The sequence below is a fragment of the Gorilla gorilla genome, chromosome 4, assembly GCF_029281585.2.
Source record: "Gorilla gorilla gorilla isolate KB3781 chromosome 4, NHGRI_mGorGor1-v2.1_pri, whole genome shotgun sequence".
Lineage (NCBI taxonomy): Eukaryota > Metazoa > Chordata > Mammalia > Primates > Hominidae > Gorilla > Gorilla gorilla.
In genome coordinates this window covers 46,927,323-46,951,992 of record NC_073228.2, presented here as the reverse complement: position 1 = coordinate 46,951,992, position 24,670 = coordinate 46,927,323, and the positions used below count along the sequence as shown (strand labels likewise).

Here is a 24,670-nt window from a genome sequence, read left to right as displayed (position 1 = left end):
TGTATTTTATTTGTAATAAATTCCAGGCCAGGCACGGTGGCTCACTCCTGTAATCCCAGCGCTTTTGGGAGGCAAAGGCAGGAGGATCGCTTGAGGCCAGGAGTTGGAGAACATCCTGGGCAATATAGCAAGGACCTCGTCCCTGCAAAAAAATAAAAGAATAGCCAGGCGTGGTAGTTTGCACTTGCAGTCCCAGCTAGAGGGGAGGCTGAGAGTCTGAGGTTACAGTGAGCCGTGATCGTGCCACTGCACTCCAGCCTGGGTAACAGAGTGAGGCAGTCCTTTAAAAAAAAAATCCAAACTTTTTTTTTTTATTGCAAAATAAAAGATGTACTCCTACCCTGGGCATCCCACTTCCATGAAGGGTCCATGGTAGGTGTGGTGAGTGGCTCTAGTCCGGGGATAGGCAGGCCCCACCCAAGGCTGTCTTGAAAAGTAAGGAACGTCCCATCTCTGAAAGTGTTTGAGCAAAGACCACCATCTGTTTGAGACTACTTTGCAGACAGTCCGAAGCTGAACTCTTCTTTCTGGATATCTGTGGCAGACAGTCATCTCTGCTGGGGAATAGGGAAGACCATTTATTTAGGCAGTGGTCAAAAACTCACAACCTGAGGGCCTCATTCACTCACCCAGGCCAGAAATATGCTTTGTTTGGCTGGCCCAATATTTTTTTAAATTTGAATTTGAATGCCTTAGAGCAGAACCTGCGGTTCCTTACAGTTCCCGCCACCCAACCATCTAACCTTATGTCACCTGTCTGGCCCCGGAGCATTTGAGGTTGTGGCTCCTGTAGAGTCCGTGCTTTAGAGCCAAACAGTCTCTGGCGCCCACCCTGGCTCTGCCACTGACTAGCTGGGAGATGGCAGACAAGAAAGAAGCTGGACTGGTGGCCCCCAAATCTCTTTCCACCCATAGGGTTTTGCATTTCAGTGACTCAGGGAGAGGCAGAGCTTGGCCAGATGTACAGGTTGGTATCGGCAATCTTGGATGCCCTTATTGCCTCTCCCACCACCTGTTTGCCTCTGGGCACACCACTTCTCAGGAAAGATGTGGGCACACCTCCAGAGTCTGCAGACGCTCCCTGGCTTGCCTTTGCCTTCTCTCTCTTTCACTATTCCTTCTTTAAAACACCCAGTGTCTCTGTACTTGGCCCAGGTTCCCTTGACACCTCTGGTCCTGGGTCCCCTGTACACTCCCACCTACCCCATCAAGATGATCTGTCTTTAAGTCCGTCCCTGAACACTAATGTGTATTAATCAGAGACAGTGAACTGTGTTGACTCAAAACTGTAACTCTGGAGAAGGAATGTCACATCAGGTTGCAGGGGAGGAGCAAACCACTAAACACTGGTAAGGAAGATATTCGGGATAAGCAAGTCCTCTCCGTTTCAGCTACTTTTCTGAGGTCTTTCCAAGCCCCACTGTGTGTGGGTGAGGTGAGAAACAATACACCCACCCAGAGTGTGCAGTGTGGTGTCTCTTGAGTCTTGAAATGCTTGCACCCTCTGGAAGGAGAGCTTCGGGACGAGATTACTTCCTCCAAGCTTAAGTCGAGACAACCTGGAAAAGCTTCTGGCCTTGAGTCACTTGTGCAGCCTTAGCTCTGCTTTAAATACAAGAAATTGACATTTACAGGATGACTCACACCTGGAGCAGTGAACTAGGTTCTCAGTACTCAAGGGTTTTCACATCCCATCCATTTCAGGTCTGGAAATAGCGTAAGACTGTGCTATTCCGAAAGAATCGCAGCTTGTTTTCTGATACTTTACAAAAAGTAAGCCAGACAGGCTTAGAGTACTTCATGTGCATAACCTCACTGAATGTTCCCTCTAGGCCAGGGTTTCTCAGCCTGGCACTATAGACATTTGGGGTTGGATAATTCATTGTTGGGGGACGGGGCTTGTATTCGTCTGTTTTCACGCTGCTGATAAAGACATAGCTGAGACGGAGTAATTTATAAAGGAAAGAGGTGTAATGGAGTCACAGTTCCATGTGGCTGGGGAGGCCTCACAATCATGGCAGAAGGCAAAAGGCATGTCTTACATGACAGCAGACAAGAGAGAATGATGAGAGCCAAGCGAAAGGGGAAACCCCTTACAAAAACATCAGATTTCATGAGACTTACGCACTACCATGAGAACAGTATGGGAGAAACTGCCCCAGCGATTCAATTATCTCCCACTGGGTCCCTCGCACAACACGGAATTGTGGGAGCTACAAGATGAGATTTTTTTTTTTTCTTTTTTGAGATGGAGTCTCCCTGTGTCACCCAGGCTGGAGTGCAGTGGCGCGACCTCAGCTCACTGCATCCTCCTCCTCTTGGGTTCAAGTGATTCTTGTGCCTCAGCCTCCTGAGTAGCTGGGACTATAGGTGTGCACCACCATGCCCGGCTAATTTTTATATTTTTAGTAGAGATGGGGTTTTGCTATGTCAGCCAGGCAGGTCTTGAACTCAAGTGATCCACCCACCTCAACCTCCCAAAGTGCTGGAATTACAGGCATGAGCCACTGCGCCTGGCCTCAATGTGAGATTTGGGTGGGGCCACAGCCAAACCACATCAGGGCTGTCTTGTGCATTGCAGGATGTTTAAAAGCTTTCCTGGCCTCTGTCTACTGCATACCTATAGCACTCTCTCATCCACCCAATGTGACAATAAATGTCTCTGGACATTGCTAGATGTCACCAAGGAAGCAAAATTGCCCCCGGTTGAAAACCCCTACAGTCTGACCCCATTGAATAGGTAGTATTACTGTCCCCATTTCACTGATGAGCAAACTGAAGCTCAGACAGAAGTAACTTTCCCAGTGTTACTTTGCTGTAACAGGAGACCCCGGATTCAAACCATGTCTGACTTCAGAGCCCCTGCCCTCCTGCATGCCGGACTCTGCAGAGAGACTTCAGGCTTCAGGGAGCCAATTGCCCATCAGTTCTCTAGGAGAGTGCTGAAGAGTGAGTAAATCAGTGAAGGAATGCTATCCTTGGATCATTTTTCCTTTTCTGTTTGCCTTGGAAGAAAGGAAATTATATTCTGGTTTTTATTGCCTTAGTCAGCATGGTTTATGGTACTGAGCCATGTCCAGTGAGAAAGTGGCTGATGAGTCATCTGAATGTCTGTGGATTTCAGGCCCCAAATTACTGTGAGATTCTGAAGTTACACTTGAGAATTCAGGTGTGAGGCTGAGATAAGAGATGACTGGGGACTGTAGGGTGGATGTTCCTGGAGGAGAGCAGTTTTCCTTTCCCTGTCGGGACTGCCTGAAGTTGCAGCCACAGTGCTGTTGCTGCCCTCCCCAGCTTGGACCTGCCCTACTGCTGCTGTTAGCTGAGGTCTATGGAGAGGCCAGGGAGGCAGGAGAGGAAATGGATAAATGGATGCAGGCAAAGTGTGATCCATTCTCTCTAGCTATTTTGTGATCAGTGATCTCATATTGGTAGCTTGAAATTGAACATGTTGGGAGTATTTATACCATGGAAGTTGGCAAACAGTATAAATCAGGGCTACCCATCCTGAGTTGGTTGTTAAACACCTGCTGGCACACCACTGTGTGCTGGTTCTGGCCTGTGCCTGCTGCCCACCAAACCAACCCCACATAGGGAGATGGCAGGGGGCACCACAAACCACAGAGCTGCTGGAGAAGAGGAGGGGCCATGGCGATGTGGGTGATGGGGAGAGGAGTGCCAATTTCAGCAAAGAATGGAGGTGAGGGCTGGTAGGGGTCTCTGGAGGGTACTGGGCAAAGATGACCTTACAAGAACAGGTCCTGGGCATACCTTCCAGAGATCTAGCCTCCTCTCCCAACTTTGGAGCCTTCTTAGGGTGCCCTGGCTTGACACAAATTCTTCTCACTTCCTGATTTGGAGATTTTCCCCTCCAGACTCACCTGCTTACCTCTAGTCTCCTCTCCACACTATCCTCAAGCCTTCTGGTGAATTGAATCTTCCTAAGAGATTGCATAGGTCCTGTCATTCCACTCCCAATGTCCCAGCATCTCCTGCCCTTCAATATCTCCCTCCTTTCGCTTCTTCCTTTCAACCTACAAATGAGGTCAAGCCAAGGACACCCTAAAAACAACAAACAAACAAAACCTTGCTAGTCCTGGCTTTCCCCTGCACTGTTAGCCTGGCCTTCTTTCCCCCTTCACTCCCAAACTTCTTGAAAGTCTGCTTCATCTCCAACTCAAGTGTGCTCCTTACAGCCTGGTTTCTGCTCACCAGCCCTTCTCTCCATGAACTGCCTCCTAGTAGATGACCTTGTCTCAGTTTCTTATCTGCAGCCAGCCACAAATGTGATGCACTGAGCTCCTCTGTGTCAGGCTCTGGGTAGGAAGCATGGAACCTCCAGACCAGTCCCTGCCCTTAGGGAGCTTCCTTGAACAGGTACCAACAGATGAGGACTTAAGCCACTGCAAGTGTGGCAAGAAGATGGGGAGACTGTATCATGTCAGGTAGGATCCAGCCAGGAAAACAGGACCCATTTTGAGGGTTTGTTTTTTTTTAAATTTTGATAGAGGTAGGGGTCTCCCTGTGTTGCCCAGGCTGATCTTGATCTCCTGGCCTCAAACAATTCTCCCGCCTTGGCCTCCCAAAGCACTGGGATTACAGGCATGAGCCTCTAAGCCCAGCCTCATTCTGAATTTTTATTTTTATTTTATTTATTTATTTATTTTTGAGATGAAGTCTCACTCTGTCACCCATGCTGGAGTGCAGTGGCATGATCTTGACTCACTGCAACCTCCACCTCCCGGGTTCAAGCAATTCTCCTGTCTCAGCCTCCTGAGTAGCTGGGATTACAGGCGCCTGCCACCACACTCGGCTAATTTTTTTGTATTTTTAGTAGAGACGGGGTTTCACCATGTTGGCCAGGCTCGTCTTGAACTCTTGACCTCAGGTGATCCACCTGCCTCGTCCTCCCAAAGTGCTGGGATTACAGGTGTGAGCCACCTCGCCTGGCCTCTGAGTTTTTAAACAGAATAAACATAGAATTGAATGCAGGAAATTGGTTACATAGGGGATGAAAGGATGGAGAAGTTCTTCAGACAATGGGGGAAGTAACCAGGAATCCAGCTGTGACCCCTGGGTTGGAGGGACTGGACTGGGGCAGTGTAATCAAAGGCTGGGACTGGGGTCACTTGGAAGAAGTTGAAACCATAGAGAAGACACAACCACTTCCACAGATACCACTAAGACTGAGAAGGATGGGGAGAAATCCCTGGATTCTCCTTTCCTTCTACCTTTGGGTTTCCTGCCAGAGCCTCTTACTGGCCTGGGAGCCTAGAGGGGTCAGTCACTTGCAATGCAGAGCAGAGCAGGTGAGGGCTGGATGGGGGAGCACACAGCCCGGGACCAGCGCAGGTATGGGATGGGAGAGGATAAATGGGGACTAACTTAGTGGAAGAGGCTCAGAGAAGGCTTCCTGAAGGGACTCAGCTGCAACCTAAAAGATGAAGGCAGTTAAAAAGGGGAAAGTATTCACAGCAATCACGAGCATTTTTTTTTGCCAATCCTCTTTCCGGGGTTTCTGAGATACTGTGTTTTTTGTCTGTTTCCCTCTCCCATTCTTTTTTTTTTTGAGGCAGAGTCTCACTGTGTCACACAGGCTGGAGTGCAGTGGTGCATTCTCAGCTCACTGCAACCTCCACCTCCCAGGTCAAGCGATTCTCCTGCCTCAGCCTCCTGAGTAGCTGGGATTACACACGTCAGCCACCACGCCTGGCTGATTTTTGTATTTTTAGTAGAGACGGGGTTTCTCCATGTTGGCCAGGCTGATCCCGAACTCCTGACCTCAAGTGATCTGCCCGCCTTGGCCTCCCAAAGTGTTGGGATTACAGGCATGAGCCACTGCACCTGGCCTCCCTCTCCAATTCTTAAAAATTGAGACCCTCCAAGTTTCAGGCCTAAGCCCCTCATTTCTCTACACTCTCTCCCTTGGAGTCCTCATCCACTACTGGCTGTATTGAATCATTCAACAAACAGTAGTTGAGCACCTATTTGGTGCCAGGCACTTGACTAGGCCCTGATGCCGGAGAGAGATGAATGAGTCATGAGGCCTGGACTCAACAGGGGAGATGGACATGGTAACGATAGATGTGGAGGGTAGAAGGAATCCCTGGGTGAGGTAAGAACTCATAGAATAGATCAAAGAAGGCTTCCTGGAGGAGGTGATACTTGAATTGGTTGCTGCCAGCTACACTAGCAGTAAGCCGGGTGAATGAGGTGGGAAGAGCATTCAGGCAGAAGGAATAACATGTACAAGGGCATGGCGACAGGGGACAGTCAAGGCATGTTTGAGGAACTGGGTCTGGATGCAAGGAACTGGGAGGGAGATGCAGCTGGCCTTGCAGTCTGCAACCTGGATTGTGGAGGAGGGCCTTGTAGGCAACTCTTAGTAGAGTGGGTTGGAGAAAAGACAAATAACATTGCTAGAATGGAATTTAGAAATCTTTCTCTGATTGCAGTGGTGAAGAGTGCAGGCTGCAGACCCAGAGGCCAGTTGTGGGGTTTTGCAGTGAACCAGGTGAGAAATGATGGAAACTGGACTCTCAGTGGCAGGAGGATGGGAAGCAGGAGAGATGAGCAAAATATGGAGAGAATCAGTACTGAGAAAATAAGTATGATGACAGGATGTGGACATGGGTGGGGAGGGCGAGCCTGGGATGAGGCTGCAGAGGTTGGGAGCCACAGGAGAAGAGAGGATTCTGGAGGAAGAAGAGGAGCGCCGGCTTTGGACATAGTGTATCTGGGCTGCCCTGGCTCTCTCAATTGTCCTCTCTTTGCTGTTGACTGCCAGATTAACACCTTCAGTTCTGACCATGATCCTGGGCTCCAAACCAGAGTTTCCAGGGGCCCATAGAGTATTTCCACCTTCTAGCCATCTGGCATCTCCAGCTTTGCACTGTTCCCCAAACCTGTTCCTTGGCCACCCCTCTCTGTTAATGACCTCACCGCCAACCCCGGGAGTCTCCGTCACCCGCCTCTTCCTGCTGTCTCATGCCAAGCATGTTGATTCTCTCTCCATGATACCTCTGTGTCTGTGGCTTCCCTTTGTCTCCCCTTTCTGATGATGCCCTTGTAGTATGTCAGCCTTTCCTCTTGCTTCCTGTCATTTATATTCCAATCTCTCCTACACTGTCTGTCACTCCCTTGCCCAAAACTTGCAATGGCTCCCCATTGCCTACTGATGAAGTACAAGCTTGTTATCTGGCTCACAAGGGCCTCACAGTCTAGCCCCAACTCACCTCTTTTGGTCTTACTTTTCACAGCTTCCCGTGGGCACCCTCTGTACTACTTACCATTGACCCAAACCACCTGTCTGTACATCCTGACCCAAGGCTGCCCTGTGGACTGAAATGCACCCCTCTGCCTCTGCCTGTCAAATCATACCCATCCATCAAGTTCCTGATGAAACGCCTCCTCTCCAAGCACCGCTTAGCCCAGCTATGTATCTGCCTACCTTATCTCTCTTAACAGACAGTATGCACCTTGATGGCAGCTTGTAATCGCCAAATGGTGAGTTGGTATTTAGTAAATGTATGTTGACCTGAAGTGGCTCCAAAACCATTCTTCAGATCAAGAACCTCCTGTGGGCTGGGCACAGTGGTTCACCCCTGTAATCCCAGCACTTTGGGAGGCTGAGGCGGGCAGATCACTTGAGGTCAGGAGTTTGAGACCAGTCTGGCCAACATGGTGAAACCCCATCTCTGCTAAAAATACAAAAATTATCCAGGCGTGTTGGTGGGCGCCTGTAATCCTAGCTACCTGGGAGGCTGAGGCGGGAGAATTGCTTGAACCTGGGAGGCAGAGGTTGCAGTGAGCCAAGATCGTGCCACTGCACTCCAGCCTGGGTGACAGAGCAAGACTCTGTCTCAGAAAATAAAAAATACAAATAGAACCTTCTGTGGCTCCTTGTTGACCACTTCAGAAGCCTGTTCCATCTTAGTATCTAACCTTACTCCCCCACTGTTGCCTCCAAATATGTCTCATGTTCAGTTTCAACCCTTCAGTAGAAGCGTGAAAGATATAAACATGAAAAAAGGCATTACTGCCCTCCAGAAGTATGCATTCTCCTAGGGTGGATTAGCCGTGCATACTAACAGCTAATAGAATTGGTATAAAATAATATCTTAGCTGGGTGCAGTGGCTTATGCCTGTAATCCCAGCACTTTGGGTGGCCGAGGCAGGTGGATCACTTGAGGTCTGGAGTTGGAGACCAGCCTGGCCAACATGGTGAAACCCCGTCTCTACTAAAAATACAAAATTAGCTGGGCATGGTGGCATGCACCTGTAATCCCAGCTGCTTGGGAGGCTGAGGCAGGAGAATCGCTTGAACCCGGGAGGCGGAGGTTGCAGTGAGCCGAGATCACACGCTACTACACTCCAGCCTGGGCGACAGAGTGAGACTCCATCTCGAAAAAAAAAAATGTTATTACATTTATTACATAAAGCTTATGCTCATTAGGGATTGTGTAACACATGGAAACAGTAAAGAAGGTCTGTAGCCTACATGAGTAGAGAGAGCTACTCCTGTTTTCTGAGAAAGGGAATCTCACCTGGGAAAGCTGTGGAAGGAGATGAGTGACTTCATGGGCTAGAGAGGATGCCGGAAATGTCAGTCAAGGATTACGTGACTCCTTGTGCTAATCACAAGAAGTCTTGATCAGGACCAAGATATATTTCACCCGATTCAGATAAAGGATGCTTAAATTAGGTAGAGGGAAAACCCAGGTGTTAAGATGCAGAGATTAGAGCAGATGTCTGTCTGTAGAGACAAGAATGCTTTCACGCAATCCATGCCATCTGGACAGAGCTTTACTATAAATCACAGTTCCCCAAAGGGAGGCATGTGGTTCCCCAGGGGTGCACTAGATGATGTGTGGTGGCCCACAGCTCTAAGAAACATTGGATCTCATGCTGAGCTAGTTATTCTCTAATTCTTTTTTAGATTTGTCTATTTCTTGAATAATTGATGCATGCAGTTTGTACAAATTCCAAAAGAGCATGCTTCTCCCACCTCTGGCCCCAGGCTCTTTTTTTCTTTTTCTTTTCTTTTCTTTCTTTCTTTTTTTTTTTTTTTTTTTGAGATGGAGTCTTGCTCTGTTGCCCAGGCTGGAGTGCAGTGGCTCAATCTTGGCTCACTGCAACCTCTGCCTCCCGGGTTCAAGTGCTTCTCCTGCCTCAGCCTCCCAAGTAGCTGAGATTACAGGCATCCACCACCAGGCCCAGCTAATTTTTGTATTTTTAGTAGAGATGGGGTTTCACCGTGTTGGCCATGCTGGTCTTGAACTCCTGACTTCTGGTGATCCACCCATCTCGGCCTCCCAGAGTGCTGGGATTACAGGCATGAGCCACTGTGCTTGGCCCCCAGGCTCTTTTGAAGCAACCATTCTCCCATCCAGGTACCAACCAGGCCTGACCCTGCTTAGCTTCCAAGATCAGACGAGATCGGGCGTGTTCAGGGTGGTATGGCAGTAGACGAAGCAATCATTCTTACCAGTTCCTTGTGTATTTTTCCAGATGTACTTCAGCATGTGCAAATGATACATTCCTATAGCCTCTTTCTAAAAAGTTAATGGAAGCATACTATCCACAACTGCCCTGTACCTTGCCTATCTCACTTATCAGTGGGTTCCACATTATACATATAGAACTGCCTCCTTCTTTTATAAAGACTCATGCTACTCAACTGTATGACTGGTATATAATTTACCCAGTTCACTGTTGATAGACTTGTTTCCAACCATTTCCAACCATTATAAGAATGTTTCAATAAATACCCTTATACGTATTTCATTTTGCATATTAGTTAATCCATGCGTTCAACAAATATTTTCTGAACACCTACTATGCACCAGGTCAGGTCTAGGCACCAGAGGCAGAGCAGTGAACACAATAGATGGAGTCCCTGCATCACGGAGCTGCCATTCTGTAGTGGAGAATAGCCATAAGATTAACTCCTAGAAGTGGGTCACACTTTCAATCCTTCTAATTAAGTCAAGTAGAAAGTCTCACTTTGGTGCCAATGTGTCTTTTTTTTTTTTTTTTTTTTTTGAGACTGAGTCTCGCTCTGTTGTCCAGGCTGGAGTGCAGTGGTGCAATCTCGGCTCACTACAACCTCCACCTTCCCGGGTTCAAGTGATTCTCCTGCCTCTACCTCCCGAATAGCTGGGATTACAGGTGTGTGTGCCACCAAGCCCAGCTAATTTTTGTATTTTTGGTAGAGATGGGGTTTCACCATTTTGGCCAGGCTGGTCTCGAACTCCTGACCTCAAGTGATCCACCGGCCTCGGCCTCCCAAATTACTGGGATTACAGGCATGAGCCACCGCACCTCGCTGAGTGCCGATATGTCTTTAATGTATCTCTCTCTGACACTTGTAAATTTCTTTAAGACAGAAAGTGCTGGCCTTAGGTTTAGAGTGTATGACAGGCCACAGAGCCTAGCTAGAGTTGAATAACAATGTTTGGTTGTTACTGGATTTATTTCTATATAGCAAATGTTATTGATTTTCCATCTATAGTCAAAATATGAAGGTTCCCTTTAAAATATGCAGGTTCCTTTCAAAATAATTTTTTAAACTTATTTTTTATTTTATTTTATTTTATTTTTTATTTATTTATTTATTTATTTATTTTGAGATGGAGTCTCGCTCTGTCACCCAGGCTGGAGTGCAGTGGCACCATCATGCCTCACTGCAGCCTCAACTTCCTGGGCTCAAACAATCCTCCCATCTCAGCCTCCCGAGTAGCTGGGACTACAGGCATGCACCACCATGCCTGACTAATTTTGTTTATTTTTTGTAGAGACAGGGTCTCACTATGTTGCCCAGGCTGGTCTCCAACAACTGGATTCAAGCAATCCTCCCACCTCAGCCTCCCAAAGTGCTGGGATTACAGGCATGAACCACCGTGCCCAGCCTCAAAATAATTTAAGTAAAAAAAAAAGGGTCAATATAGAGAAGAATGTTAAGTAAATTAATAACATAGGTGGAATTCAGATGTGGAAAAAACCCACAAAGGTGATAGTCAAATGAGTGAGGTTAGGAAATCATCAAATTAAACAAAGCAAGGAGAAAAGGCTAGGCTCGTTACATTGTATTTTATGTTTATTTTTGTATCTTCACTCATCTTTCATGTTGAAACATTCTCACCTCCATAATTCTTCCTAGGCAGCTGATTTGCTTATCATTTATTATTGTTTACTACTTATTTGGTGATTCTTATACTTAGATTTCCTGGAGTTCCTGGTCATGAAAATTTTGCTTTGTGGTTTTTTTTTTTTTTTTTTTTGAGATGGAGTCTCGCTCTGCCACCAGGCTGGAGTGCAGTGGCGTGATCTCGGCTCACCACAACCTCTGTCTCCCAGGTTCAAGTGATTCTCCTGCCTGAGACTCCCGAGTAGCTGGGATTATAGGTGCGTGCTACCAAGCCTTGCTAATTTTTGTATTTTTAGTAGAGATGGGGTTTCGCCATGTTGACCAGGCTAGTCTCGAACTCCTAACCTTGTTATCCGTCCGCCTTGGGCTCCCAAAGTGTTGGGATTACAGGCGTGAGCCACCGCGCCGGGCGCTTTGTTTTGCTTTCATGAACTGTCACCAATTTGCATTCTCTTAGAAGATCTCTTTCACTTTGAATCCCCCAAAGGCCCCGCTCTCTTTGTCATTGCTGGCTCTGGAGGGGGTTGGAGATGCTCCTGCTGGGGACCTTGATGCAACACCCTTAGTCAGATTTTCGTAATCTGGCTGAGGCTTGCCCTGTAATTCTCTAAAAATATAATATGATGAAACAACCAAGCCCAAGTAAGCCTTCGAGGAGATCTCAAAGCCAGAAGCTTCTGAACAGTGCCCACAACCACAAGTGGGGCTGTAATCACCCACAACTTGTTAGCTAAAGACACAAACAATTAGCTCGGTGGTTGGAAAGGTAAACAAGGGGCATTTCACAAATGTGTTCTTTAGGTCAAGTAGGTGGTAGTAAGTCTCTAGCTGTGGTTGTTGGCTTTCTCTGCGGCACGGGTCGGAGAGTAGGTGATGCCTCTGGGCCCTGGGCAGAGTACCTTTGAGGTGGGCAGTAAGAGGGACCACAGCTGAATGGAGAGGGAGTAGGTGGGAGCACGCAGGGCTCCAAGGCAACTGAAGGAGCACCTGGGAGCCTGAGAAATAAGAGACAACAAAAAGTAAGGCCATCCATTACAGGGCAAGTCCTTGAGTTTTGAAATCTAGTGGAGCTCTCAATTAATGACTGAGGAACTACCATGTACCAGGACCTGACTTAAACTTTTTTTTTTTTTTTTTGAGATGGAATCTTGCTCCGTTGCCCAGCCTGGAGTGCTGTGGCACAGTCTTGGCTCACTGCAACCTCCGCCTCTTGGGTTCAAGCGATTCTCCTGCCTCAGGCTTCCGAGTAGCTGGGATTACAGGCACCTGCCACCATGCCCAGCTAATTTTTTGTATTTTTAGTAGAGGTGGGGTTTCACCATGTTGGCCAGGCTGGTCTTGAACTCCTGACCTCGTGATCTGCCTGCCTCAGCCTCCCAAAGGGCTGGGATTACAGGCATGAGCCACCTTGCCTGGCCTGACTTAAACATTTTTATAAGTACCAGCTCAGTGGTTCTCAAGCTTTTTGGCTTGTTCATAAATTTTTTTGAGGACTCCAAAGAGCTTTTGTTTTTATAGATGATATCCGATGGTGTGATGGTACATGTTTAACAATTGGTTCTCTGCTGAAAAGTCCTAATTTGTAGCACTTACCAATTTCCATAGTGTAAATACTTCCACCATGGCCAATTTCTTTTTCTTTCTTTCTTTTTTGTTTTTTTGTTTTTTTTTTTTTTTTTTTTTGAGACGGAATCTTGTTCTGTCGCCCAGGCTCGAGTGCAGTGGTGCAATCTTGGCTCACTGCAACCTCTGCCTCCTGGGTTCAAGAGATTCTCCTGCCTCAGGCTTCTGAGTAGCTGGAACTACAGGCATCTTGAACCCCAGACCTCAGGTGATCCACCCGCCTCGGCCTCCCAAAGTGCTGGGATTACAGGCGTGAGCCACCATGCCTGGCCCACCATGGCCGATTTCAAGATACCAACCTAACATCACTGAATGTGAAATGGGAAGAGATATGTACAGTCAACTTTCCCAAGCCAGTGCAAGCAGACTCCAGTGCACCGCTGGAATTTTTATTGATATTTACAGTACTGGAAATTAAAACTCATAAATTTTAAAAAATGCCTTCACTAAAAATACTAATAACCCATTACATATGAATATAAACATTCTTTTTGAAAATAACTATTTAGAAAAATAAAAAATAATTACTGAAGACAGTGGCATTGTTTTATATTTTGCAAATCCCTTTAATCTAGCTTAACGGAAGACAGCGGCATTCATAGATCTCCATTCAATCAGTTGTGATGTCCTATATCACGTGGTCTTTGGAAAACTCCACAAAAGAGCACTAAAGGTAAATAATGTCTTAGAATTACTATGGAAATAGTTTTGACCTCATGGACCCCCTGAAAGAGTCCTGGGGACTTCCAGGGGGTCCCAGGACCACACTTTGAGAATAGCTGTACTAATGCATTTACTTTTTCCAAGGAGCCCAGTGAGGCAGGTTTTCTTATATCCCCATTTTGCAAATGAGGAAATTGAGGTACAGAGTATTTACCCAAGGGCACTAAGCTAGAAAGTGGCAAAGTCAGCCAGACATGGTGCCTCGCACCTGTTATCCCAACACTTTGGGAGGCCAAGGCGAGAGGATTGCTTGAGCCCAGGAGTTCAAGACCAGCCTGGGCAATAGAGTGAGACCTTGTCTCTACAAAAAATTTAAAATAAAATAAATCAAAAAAGAAAATGGTGGCTGGGCATGGTGGCTCATGCCTGTAATCCCAGCACTTTGGAAGGCCGAGATGGGCGGATCACTTGAGGCCAGGAGTTCAATACCAGCCTGGGCAACATGGTGAAACCCTGTCTCTACTAATACAAAAATTAGCCAGGCTCGGTGGTGCGTGCCTGTAATCACAGCTACTTGGGAGGCTGAGGTGGGAGAATCTCTTGAACCTGGGAGGGAGAGGTTGCAGTGAACCAAGATGACACCATTGCACTCCAGCCTGGGTGACTCTGTCTCAAAAAAAAAATAAAAAGAAAAGAAAATGGCAAAGTCAAGATTCCAACCCAGTCAGTCTATACAGATGGGCAGTTGAGTTGGTGACTATCACTTATTAGATATGTGATCTTGGTGATAATTAACCTCTCTGAGCCTGAGGTACTGTCATTTGACCAACCCATTGTCATCCCCTAGGTTAGGCAGGACTCGACTTTCTCCCTTGTACCCAGCTCTCACTGATGGGGCATCATCTGTGCTCCCTTAGAACCTTCTTTTTTTCTCTGCTCACCTGACACTTTATCCCACACTACATGGCATTAATTGTCTCCATCAGACTGTGTGCACCCCATGAGGACAGACACCACATCTATCTTGATTACATTTGTGCCATCAGTGTCTGCAGCAGGTCTTCAAACGTCTTTGCTGAAGAAATAAGTGAAGAAATAAATGGATAGACATTTTGCAAGAAGGCAGGACACAGTCCATCCTACCTAGGGCTCTTCTCTGTGGCTCGAGGGAGAGGAGTGGCAGTGGGGGAGTGGAAAGGGGATAAAGTGATCCTGCTCCCAAATGGCACTTATATACACTTGCCCAAGCCTGCTGCGTCATCCTAATTACAGGACAAACTCTTGCCTGGAGTCTCCTCCACTCAATGTTCCCATTACTTGGCACTCAGACGCTTGAGTTAGCAGCCCCTCCAGGTATACCTTCATTCTTCTAGAAACTTCTGTATCCCCTGTGCACTAGAGGTCCACGTAGTACATATAGAGCTGCCTTATTCCTTGCAAAGACTGCATACTACCCCATTGTATAATTGGTATATAATTTGCAGATGGCGGGCTCTGCTTTTTCCCTTCATATCCTGGGCTATGTGATGAGTTACTGGCACCCACCCCCACTACCCTTTTTTAAGGCAGTTAAATCTTTTTATGTCATCACCTACAGAAAGGGTCCAGGGACAAAAGAGTGGCCCACACCACTTGGGGCCCAATTAATGACTACACTTGTGGAGGCTGGGGACTCTGGCAGGTGGGAGCGGTTAGATAGAGGCTCTCCTTAGGGCCTCGCAGCTTCCTCTTTTGCTATCTATACGGTCCTTTCCAGCGGTGACCTTCTAGGAGCCTCAGAAGCCCCAAGAAGGGAGAAGTGTAATTGTGGGGGAGGGAGGGAGCAGTGCAGAGACAACCAGCCAGGGTTCTGCCTGGAAGGTCAGGGGGCTGAGCTCTGGCACCAGAGACCTTTAAGAAGCAAAAAGGAACTGAGAAAGCAGCCAGGAGTCTGCTCAGCCTGGAGTTCCTGGAATTCTGCTTTGTGGGTGAGCTTCCTGTGGCAGCCAAGGCCCCTTCTGACTAACAGGAGATGAGAATGGGAGGTGAGGAGGGTGGGTAGAGAGGTGGCTGGGCCTGCCAGCTCTCCTGGGCACTGCCAGCTCCCCAAACTGGCTCCAGATTTCCTCCAGGAACTGAGCTGAGATTCCTGGGAATCTCACCCACTTGGGTGAGTGGCTGCCTGCCTGCTGAGCAGAGGTTGGGCAAGTCTACAAGTCAGGTTCTCTTCCCACCCAGCATCAAGCTGTCTGCCCACTTGGTCTGGAGTAGGCAACAAAACCAAGGCCATGATCTCTAGAAAGCCATCTCTAAAACATGAACTTTACATAGGAGGGAACAACTGGCCCCACAGCCATTTTTATTAATATGATTAGGTGGTTGCCACCTTGGAAGGCACTGTGAGCCTGGCCTGGGCTGCAGGACTGATGAATTTCAGTAGAAGGGAGGAGAAGAAGGAATCAGGAGCAGGAGGCGGGAGCCAGAGAACACCAGCAGGGGTGGGATTCTTACCAACTTGGGGTTGGAACCACTCCTGAGGTTGCAGACAAATCCAGGGATCCCATTTCCTCCCTCCACCCACTATTAGTGCAGGTGAAATCTTGCTAAAATAAAAATCAAGGGTAGCCTTGGCATACTGTTGACTTCTCATACTATGTCATAATTGTTGTTCGCACATGTGCCTCCCCTTCTAATCTGTGAGGTCCTGGAGGATGGAGGCCTGGGTTGGATTCACCTCTGGACACCAGCCTCCTGCACTGGGCTTGGCACATGGGAAGGGCTCAATAGATATTACATGAACGAATGAAGGAGCCTGACTGAGCCCTCCCCATATGCCAGGCCCACCAAGGGGGAGCTACAAGCAAGGGCAGTTGATTGGGATGGAGGTGTGGACACACCTGTCTGGCAGCTGCTTGCTTTGTTTTCACTGCTCATAGCTTCCTCCTCCTCCTCCTCTCCCTGGAGCTGCCCTGGTCTCTAAATGCTTAGATAAGGTGGTTTATTCATCCATTCAACAAATGTTTATTGAGCACCTGCTGTGACAGGCCCTGGGTTCTGCATGATTGGGAATGAAACCTACACATTTCCTGCCTCCTCCAGCTCCTAGTCTAGTGTCATTAAATAAGTAATTACAGTGAGTAGTAACAAATACTGTGACTTGGTAGGTCTCATAGAGCTAGGGTGATGGTATAACTTATTATCCTAACTGGGACACCTTTTGGGAGTAAAAGTGATGGTTGCCGGTTGAGTTCCCCAGGAAGCGGATTCTGAAATGGAGATTAGTGTGCAGAAAGTTGATTAGGAGGCCGTGAGGATCAACACCTGTGAAAAGGAAGGGACCAAAGCAAGATTGAGCAGAGGGAGATGTTGGGATGTGATGGAGTCTCAACGAAGGCCTCAGCCAATCCCACAGGGCACCTTCAGCTGAAATGGTCCTTCAGCTTCATCTCCAGTTGGAGTGAGGAGGCCTGGCCTTCATACCATTATGTTGATAAGTCACTGGATACTGGCTACCTCTGGAAGGAGGTATGACCTTGGGCGAGGCTGTTCTCAGTTGAGACAGTCTTCAAAGAAGGCTGACAGCTGAAGGCGTCTTCCCATTGCCAATAGCCAAGGATTTGGGTGGCACTTCCCAGCATCTGCCACAGAAGCACTGTTGATAATTATGTCCAGATAATAGGCGTTTGCAGGGCTGGCCCAAGTACCCACAGCAAGAGCACCTGGCTGGGAGTTTCAGCTGGGATCTTGCACAAATGTGGTGTGGCAGAAAGCTCCCAGCAATAGGAACAAGCCCAGGGCTTGCTCAACCTGCATCCTCTTCATGGCTATCTCTCCTTTCTCTCACCTGTTTCTTTTGCTTTTTTTTTTTTTTTTAGACAGGTTCTCCCTCTGTTGCCCAGGCTGGAGTGCAGTGGTGCCATCATGGCTCACTGCAGCCTCAAACTCCTGAGTTCAGGGGATCCTCCCACCTCAGCCTCCCGAGTAGCTGGGACTACAGGTGTGCATCACCATGCCCAGCTAATTTTTTGATTTTTTTGTAGAGTCGGGGTCTCACTATGTTGCCCAGGCTGGTCTCAAACTCCTGGGCTCAAGTGATCTTCCTGCCTCAGCTTCCCAAAGTGCTGGGATTATAGGTGTGCACCACCATGCCTGGCTTCTTTGCTTTATAGAACCAGTCATGGCGGTCACATGCTACGTCACCTACTTTGTATCATTCTATCACCCATTTTCCATGCATTCTATTCTTTAATTTGTGGTGAGGTGGGTGTCATTATTATTCTCACCCCATGGATCCAAACTATCAGGCAGTCCTTTCCCTGTTACTTCCAAAACAGAGCCCAACCATTCCCTTTCTCTGTCTTCAACACCTCCATCTTGGTGCAAACCACCACCATCTCTCCCCTAACTGCTGACATTGTTTTGATTTTGAGCCCAGGTAGCCAACAGCATGGATCTGCTGAGAAGGCAGATGACAGCAGTAAAACAACAGCAGAAACAGACCACGGACAGAGGCCCAGGTAGAGCACGTACACTGAGAAAACTCCAGGAAAGCCAAAAGCATGGTATCTGAACCGAGAGATAAGCACATGAGCTGAAAGCTCAGGATATTCCCTCTTCAGAACAAAATTGAGAGCAGGGGAGCACAGGGGTTAACAGCATGGCCTCTGGGCCAGAGCGCCTGGGTTTCTGTAACCTTGGACCAGCTTCTTGATGTCTCTATGCCTCAGTTTCCTTGTCTGTAAAACAGGGGTGATGATAATAGAACCATCATAAGGGGTTTTAGGTGAAGTAATCAGTCACCATGGGCAAGGTATTTAGAGCAGTGCTCTGCCAGGGTTAGCTGCAGGTATTACCCTGGGAGCTACCATCTTGGTCCACATTCAGTGTGGCCAATGTGGCTGTTAGCACTCCTTGTCTGCTCCCATCTCCAACATCTTACCCCCATGTGGAGTCATTTATTCATTCACTGCAGCCACACTCCATCTGCCCACGGTGAGACATCACTGCAGCCACACTCCATCTGCCCATGGTGAGGCATCACTGCAGCCACACTCCATCTGCCCACGGTGACGCATCACTGCAGCCACGCTCCATCTGCCCATGGTGCTCCATCTGCTCAAGTATTTCTTGAGCGCCTACTCACGTATCAGGCATTGAACTCTTGTGTTATTTTCCTATATCCCAAAAGTCACTGAGCTTAAGGGCGGGCTGACCTAGGCTTGCTTTCTGCTGCACAGGGGAGGCTCCATTCCCCATCATTTCTTGTTCATGCTCAAGGTCATCCAGATGAAAAGCCAGCTTCTGTGTGGCTCAGCTGCCTATTGTTCTCCCTTTTGGATCTCTGTCTGCTGGGTCTGAGTCCTTGGGCTTAGAGTGAGCATGAGAATGACCCTTAGGCCCTGCTTTCAGACCCCAGAGGGCTCAGCGGGAAAGGAGGCTGAGCGGTTTACTTGGGCCCTTTGCAGGGTGGGGCCCTGCCCCCTCTCGTGGGTGCCTCCTCCACATGGATCCTCCCTTGGCCATGGCCTCGTGTACTCCTGGCCTGAGTCTCCTTTTTCTGGGTGGCCGCTCTCCATCTCAGGAAAGGGCCTGGAAGGGATGAGGAAGGAGTTCACAGGAGAGAGAAGAGGGCAGAGGCAAGTGGAAGAAAAGAGAGAGGCCAAGTCAGGCAAGAGGGGTTGAGAGGGAGGAGGAGGAGAGGATGCTGATGATGACATCTGACATGATTGATTAATGCATGCCTTAATTCCTAGGAGGTCAGAGCTGTTATTATCCCCACTCTACGGTGGAGGCTGAGGCAAAGTGGGTTATGAAACTTGCCCAAAGCCTTGGAGCTGGTAACTGGCAGAGCTAGAATTTGAACTTGAATAGTTTGACTCTGCCACCCCAGAAGGGTGCAGAATTCTCAAAAGACATCCCGAGGTGTGCAATGAATCGTGTTGAATGGACGGTGGGTTGTGTGTGTGTGTGTGTGTGTGTGTGTGTGTGCGCGTGTTGGGGGGGCGGGGGGAGGCTGAAGGCTGTGAGTTGGCTCTTTTTTTTTCTTAAGAGTCAGTGTCATGGCTGGGCATGGTGGCTCACGCCTGTAATCACAGCACTTTGAGAAGCCAAGGTGGGCAGATCACTTGAGGTCAGGAGTTTGAAACCAGCCTGGCCAACATGGTGAAACCCTGTCTCTACTAAAATAAAAAAATTAGCCGGGTGTGGTAGCGCAGGCCTGTAGTCCCAGCTACTCGGGAGGCTGAGGCAGGAGAATCACTTGAACCTGGGAGGCAGAGGTTGCAGTGAGCCGAGATTGTATCACTGCACTCCAGCAGCCTGGGCGACAGAGTGAGACTCCGTTTAAATAAAATAAAATAAAATAAAATAAAATAAAATAAAATAAAAAAGAGTCAGGGTCTTGCTCTGTCACCCAGGCAGGAGGGTAGTGGTGTGATCATAGCTCACTGAAGCCTTGAACTCCTGGCCTCAAGTGATCCTCCCACCTCAGCCTCCCCAGTCGCTGGGATTACAGATGTAATCCCTGGTGTCTTTTGGCCCCGTCTGGTGAAGCGTCTTATCTTCCCCATGTAGTAACATCTCATGTACTCGGGTCAGGATCCTATGATCCTCCCACCAGAGGGAAACCTATATTCACCAGGTTCTGAGACAGCACTGTCCACAGCAGCAGTGTGAGGAGGGAGGTGGCTGTGGTGTGGGCACAGGCCTGATATCGGTCATTTCCTATCCCTGTGATCATAGGTGAGGCATTTAGCCTCATTTTCCTCAGTCACAAAATAGAAATAAGAAGTCCATCCTCATAAGGCCATGTGAAGCTGAAACTGCACAGGGGGAGGGCCTGGCACAGGGCGGGGGTGCGGTAAACGGGCGCAGTTGTGATTCCTGCAGCTCCCGTCACCAGCCTCACTGCTCGGTGGCTGGCAGAGCCCTTCCCACCCCACTCTCAGTCTGGCCTAGGTCCCCAGAGCAGGTAGGCAGGCACTTGCAGAAGCCCCCTCACTGTGTCACAGATGAGCAAATTGAAGCTCAGGAGGTCAGAGAGAACAAGGAGACCTTGCAGAGGTGTGTGGGGATCTGCTGGAGTCTGCAGGGGTATCAGGAAGAGAGGGCCCTCTGGGTGGATAGTAGGGGGCCCAGGGGCCCAGTGCAGCTCCCCCACTCCTCCCCCAGCCACTGAGTCCATCCACACGGCTGGGATCTATTGGCCCACAAATGGCCCCCATGTCCCTTTCCAGCAGCCTGACCTCATCCACTTGGAGAAAAACAGGAAGCTGGGCATTGCCAGGAATCGGAACACTCCCTTCCTCAGCTCTGGGCTGCAAGGATGCTGGGATGGCAGGGGGCTCTGGGAGAAGAACCTGGGACAGGGTGTGGGGTGGGGGCTCCACAGGCTAAGCCGGGGTGACCTGGGCTGCCCTTGGGGCTTTGGCTTTGGCTCAGTTGGACAGACTTGGTCTGGCCTGGCATTGCTGAGCCAGACCAGGGGCTGGGAGGAAGCAGTGAGGTGGGGAGAGGGAGAAGGAGCTCCTGACTTTTCTCTCCCGTGTCGAGACAGAGCCCTGGGGCACCAGGGCCACATCTGCCTTTTGCATTCATGGGTCCCTTCCTCCACAGAAAAATATTACAAAGTATATTATACAACTGTGTTGGTATAAAGATGAATATAACCCAAGCTGGATTCATGATTATCTATTGATTATTATTTTGTTCAACATTTCTTCTGATTATAAAATAAAATTAAAACATTTTCAGCCAGGCCTGTAATTCCAGCACTTTGGGAGGCCGAGGCGGGTGGATTGCTTGAGCCCAGGAATTCAAGACCAGCCTGGGCAACATGGCAAAACCCCATCTCTATAAGAAAATGCAAAACTTAGCCAGGTGTGGTGGCACACTCCTGTAGTCCCAGACTCGGGAGCCTGAGGTGGGAGGATCACCGGAGCCCGGGGTGTTGGAGAGTGCACCGAGCTGCAATTGCACTGCTCCACTCCAGCCTGGGTGACAAAATGAGATCCTGTCTCAAAAAAAAACCACCACCACCAACATTTTCACGGGGCCCCAAAAGTGTCAGTGTGCCTCCTGTGTCTAATGGAGAATTTGGCCCCGTGGGGGAAGCTTCTAATGCTTTCCTGTCCTGCAGAAGCCATGTACCCCCTACACAGCCATGCAGCATGGCCATTAGCACCCAGGGGATTGCCAGCCCAGCCTAAAAACTGAACCTCCCCAAGCCCCAGTTTCCTCTTCTGTAGAATGGGAGAACCACAATGCTTGCCTCCTGGTGCTTTTGTTTTGTTTTGTTTTGTTTTGTTTTGTTTTGTTTTGAGACGTAGTCTCCCTCTGTCGCTCCAGGCTGGAGTGCATGGCATGATCTTGGCTCACTGCAACCTCCACCTCCCAAGTTTAAGCGATTCTCCTACCTCAGGCTCCCGAGTAGCTGAGACTACAGGGACATGCCACCATGCCTGGCTAAATTTTGTATTTTTAGTAGAGATGGGGTTTCACCATGTTGGCCAGGCTAGTCTTGAACTCCTGACCCCAAGTGAGGCTCCTGCTGCTTGGCCTCCCGAAGTGCTGGGATTACAGACATGAGCCACCGTGTCCGGCCCTCGTGCTCTTTTGAGATGATCCCATGAAAAGTGTCAGGTCCAGGACCTGACCCAGATAACCCCCGACTGTCTTCACCATGTATGTTCACCTCAGACCCTGGCAGAGACCCCAACAGCAGCAAGGTGCCTAGCTTTGGGGCTTAGGGACATTTCCAGGGCTGCCACACCTTTCACTTCTTTCTCCTCTCCTGCCTGTCCCTCTTGGACTCCTGCTCAGGGTCAGACCTAAGGCAACCATGAATCTAATACATCGTGTTAGTCCAGTTCACAAGCCACTTTGGCTCCATGACTCCATCGGTCCTCACAACTACCCCATGAGGGTTGTCTTGTGTGTGATTCTTCACCCCATTCTCCCAGAGAGGATACCAACCATCAGAGAGGTTAGGTACATGTCCAAGGTCACACAGCTAGAAAGGGCAGAGTTGGGACAAGCATTTAGATCTGTCAAGCCTACCCTCAGTTGGCACTGTTACATCTGACACTCCAAAATGTTCATGCCAGTCAGTATGTATGTATGTGTGTGTGTGTGATGGTTCTTGTGACAAGGTAGGTGAGAAGGACTGGAGTGACTCTGGAGTCCTCAGGACCTTTCTGGGATGTGCTGACGGGTGGTTCACAGGGGTCCCTGGGCATCTGGTCTCCTGTCTTTGCCCTGCTTAAGGCTGGGGTGGGACCTGGTCCCTGTCTCCGTGGCTCTGCTGCAGTTGTACCCTCCTTCCTGTGCCCCTGCTCCTCCTCACTGGCTGTCTCAGTGCCAACAGAACCAAAGGAGCAAAGTGGCTTAAGATAACCCTGCCATTTTACATCAAAGCTCTAGGGTCATCTTTAATTTTTACTTTTTTTTTTTTTTTTTTTTGAGACAAGAGTCTCACTCTGTCACCCCGGCTGGAGTGGAGTAGTGTGATCTCGGCTCACTGTAACCTTGGCCTCCTGGGTTCAAGCGATTCTCCTGCCTCAGTCTACTCATTAGCTGTGATTACAGGTGCACACCACCATGGCCAGGTAATTTTTTTTGTATTTTTAGTAGAGACAGGGTTTTACCATGTTGGCCAGGCTGGTCTGGAACTCCTAACCTCAAATGATCCACCTGCCTTGGCCCCCGAAAGTGCTGGATTGTAGGTGTGAGCCACAAAATTTTTAAGTTGTTTGTTTGTTTGTTTGAGACAGGGTCTCATTCTGTTTCCCAGGCTGGAGTGTAATGGCCCGATCATAGCTCACTGCAGCCTTGACCTCTTGGGCTCAAGCGATCCTCCCACCTCAGTCTCCTGAGTAGATGGGACTACAGGTGTGTGCCACCATGCCCGGATTTTTTAATTTTTAAAACTTTTAGTAGAGAAGGGGTTTTGCCATGTTGCCCAGGCTGGTCTCAAACTCCTGGCCTCAAGCCATCCTCCTGCCTCAGCCTCCCAAAGTGCTAGGATTACAGACATGAGCCACTGTGACTGGTATAATTTTTAAGTTTGTATTGGAAAACAATTTACCATCTTCAAATATATATTATCTCACAAATAGAAATATAGTGAGAAGCTGGTATTCATGTTAGATTCCAGTAAAGAAGATTTAGGCTTAGGGTGAAGAAGGATTCACAGCTCATGAGCATTATTTAAGCACAGAAACTGATGACTGTGTACTGTGCAGTGCATGGAGAACCCTTTATAAAGAACTTCCAGGAGAGACTGAATTTATCTGGCAGGGATGGTTTGGGTTAAGGTTTTAACTTCTGTGCTGTTTTTGATTAAAATCTTCCAGCGCCTCTGACTGAGTTAGACCTCTCTGATCTCTTGTTACTTTGTTATTTCCTAAGAATCTGAGCTGGAGCTGGATGACAAATACGGTCCTCTGCCCCGTCAGCCATGGACCTGGGGGATGACCTCTCCTTTGCCAGAGGAGGATGGGAGCTGGTGGGTGCTGAGACTGACAGTGGATCCACCCAGGCGGAGAGTCTCTTAATGACTCGACTTGGATCCTGTCAGGGCTCTGCCTGCTCTCTTGCTCTTGGGGCATCCTGTGGCTCTCCCAGTAGGGGTGGAGGGGGCGTGGCTGGACGCTTGCTCGAGGCCCTCCCCATACCAGCAAAGTCCTGCCCCCTTGACTCCTGAAGGTAGGCTGGTTCCTTCTCCAGGCCTTGCTTCCTCACTTCCTGCCACTCTGCTGAAACAGGCTCCACGGTTCCTGCCGGCTCCAGCCTCCCGCTGGCCTCTTCCACGGCCCTCTGCATCTGAAGATGCACCGCATCCGGGTGTGAGTCTTCAAATCGAGTCCATTGGCCCAGTGGGTTCTAAGTTCCCTGAAGGCTAAGACTCACCCTGCTCTGCTCACCATGCTATGCCCAGCTCAGCCAGCCCACGAGAGGAACCCAGGAAATATTTGTTGAACCCATTATTGTATGGATTAATATTGTAATGTAATAAAATGATGGATTCCACAAATATTTCCTGGAAGACAGGTGTGGAAGTCACACGGACCTGGGTTCATGTTCCATCTCAGCAAGCTGCTCAGCCTGAGTCCCTCAGGCTTGTTACCTTCAAAGTGGGGGTAATCATTCCACCGGGCTCATGGGGCAGCTGTGGGGAAACTGAGGCGTGCACATGCAACAATTAGCAGAATGCCGGGTGGGGCAGAGTACGCACTGAAGGGATAGGAGCCGCTATGA

The 24,670-nt window shown here is 48.8% G+C and overlaps 1 long non-coding RNA gene across 1 annotated transcript; it reads left to right on the top strand.

Annotated features, from left to right (window-relative positions):
* The first annotated feature begins 6,461 nt into the window (after window positions 1–6,461).
* LOC129533736 (uncharacterized) lies at window positions 6,462–13,365 on the top strand. The gene is made up of 3 exons (XR_008680093.2): window positions 6,462–6,514; window positions 7,260–7,506; window positions 13,348–13,365. It is a non-coding gene; the product is annotated as an uncharacterized lncRNA (long non-coding RNA).
* The last annotated feature ends 11,305 nt before the right edge of the window (window positions 13,366–24,670 follow it).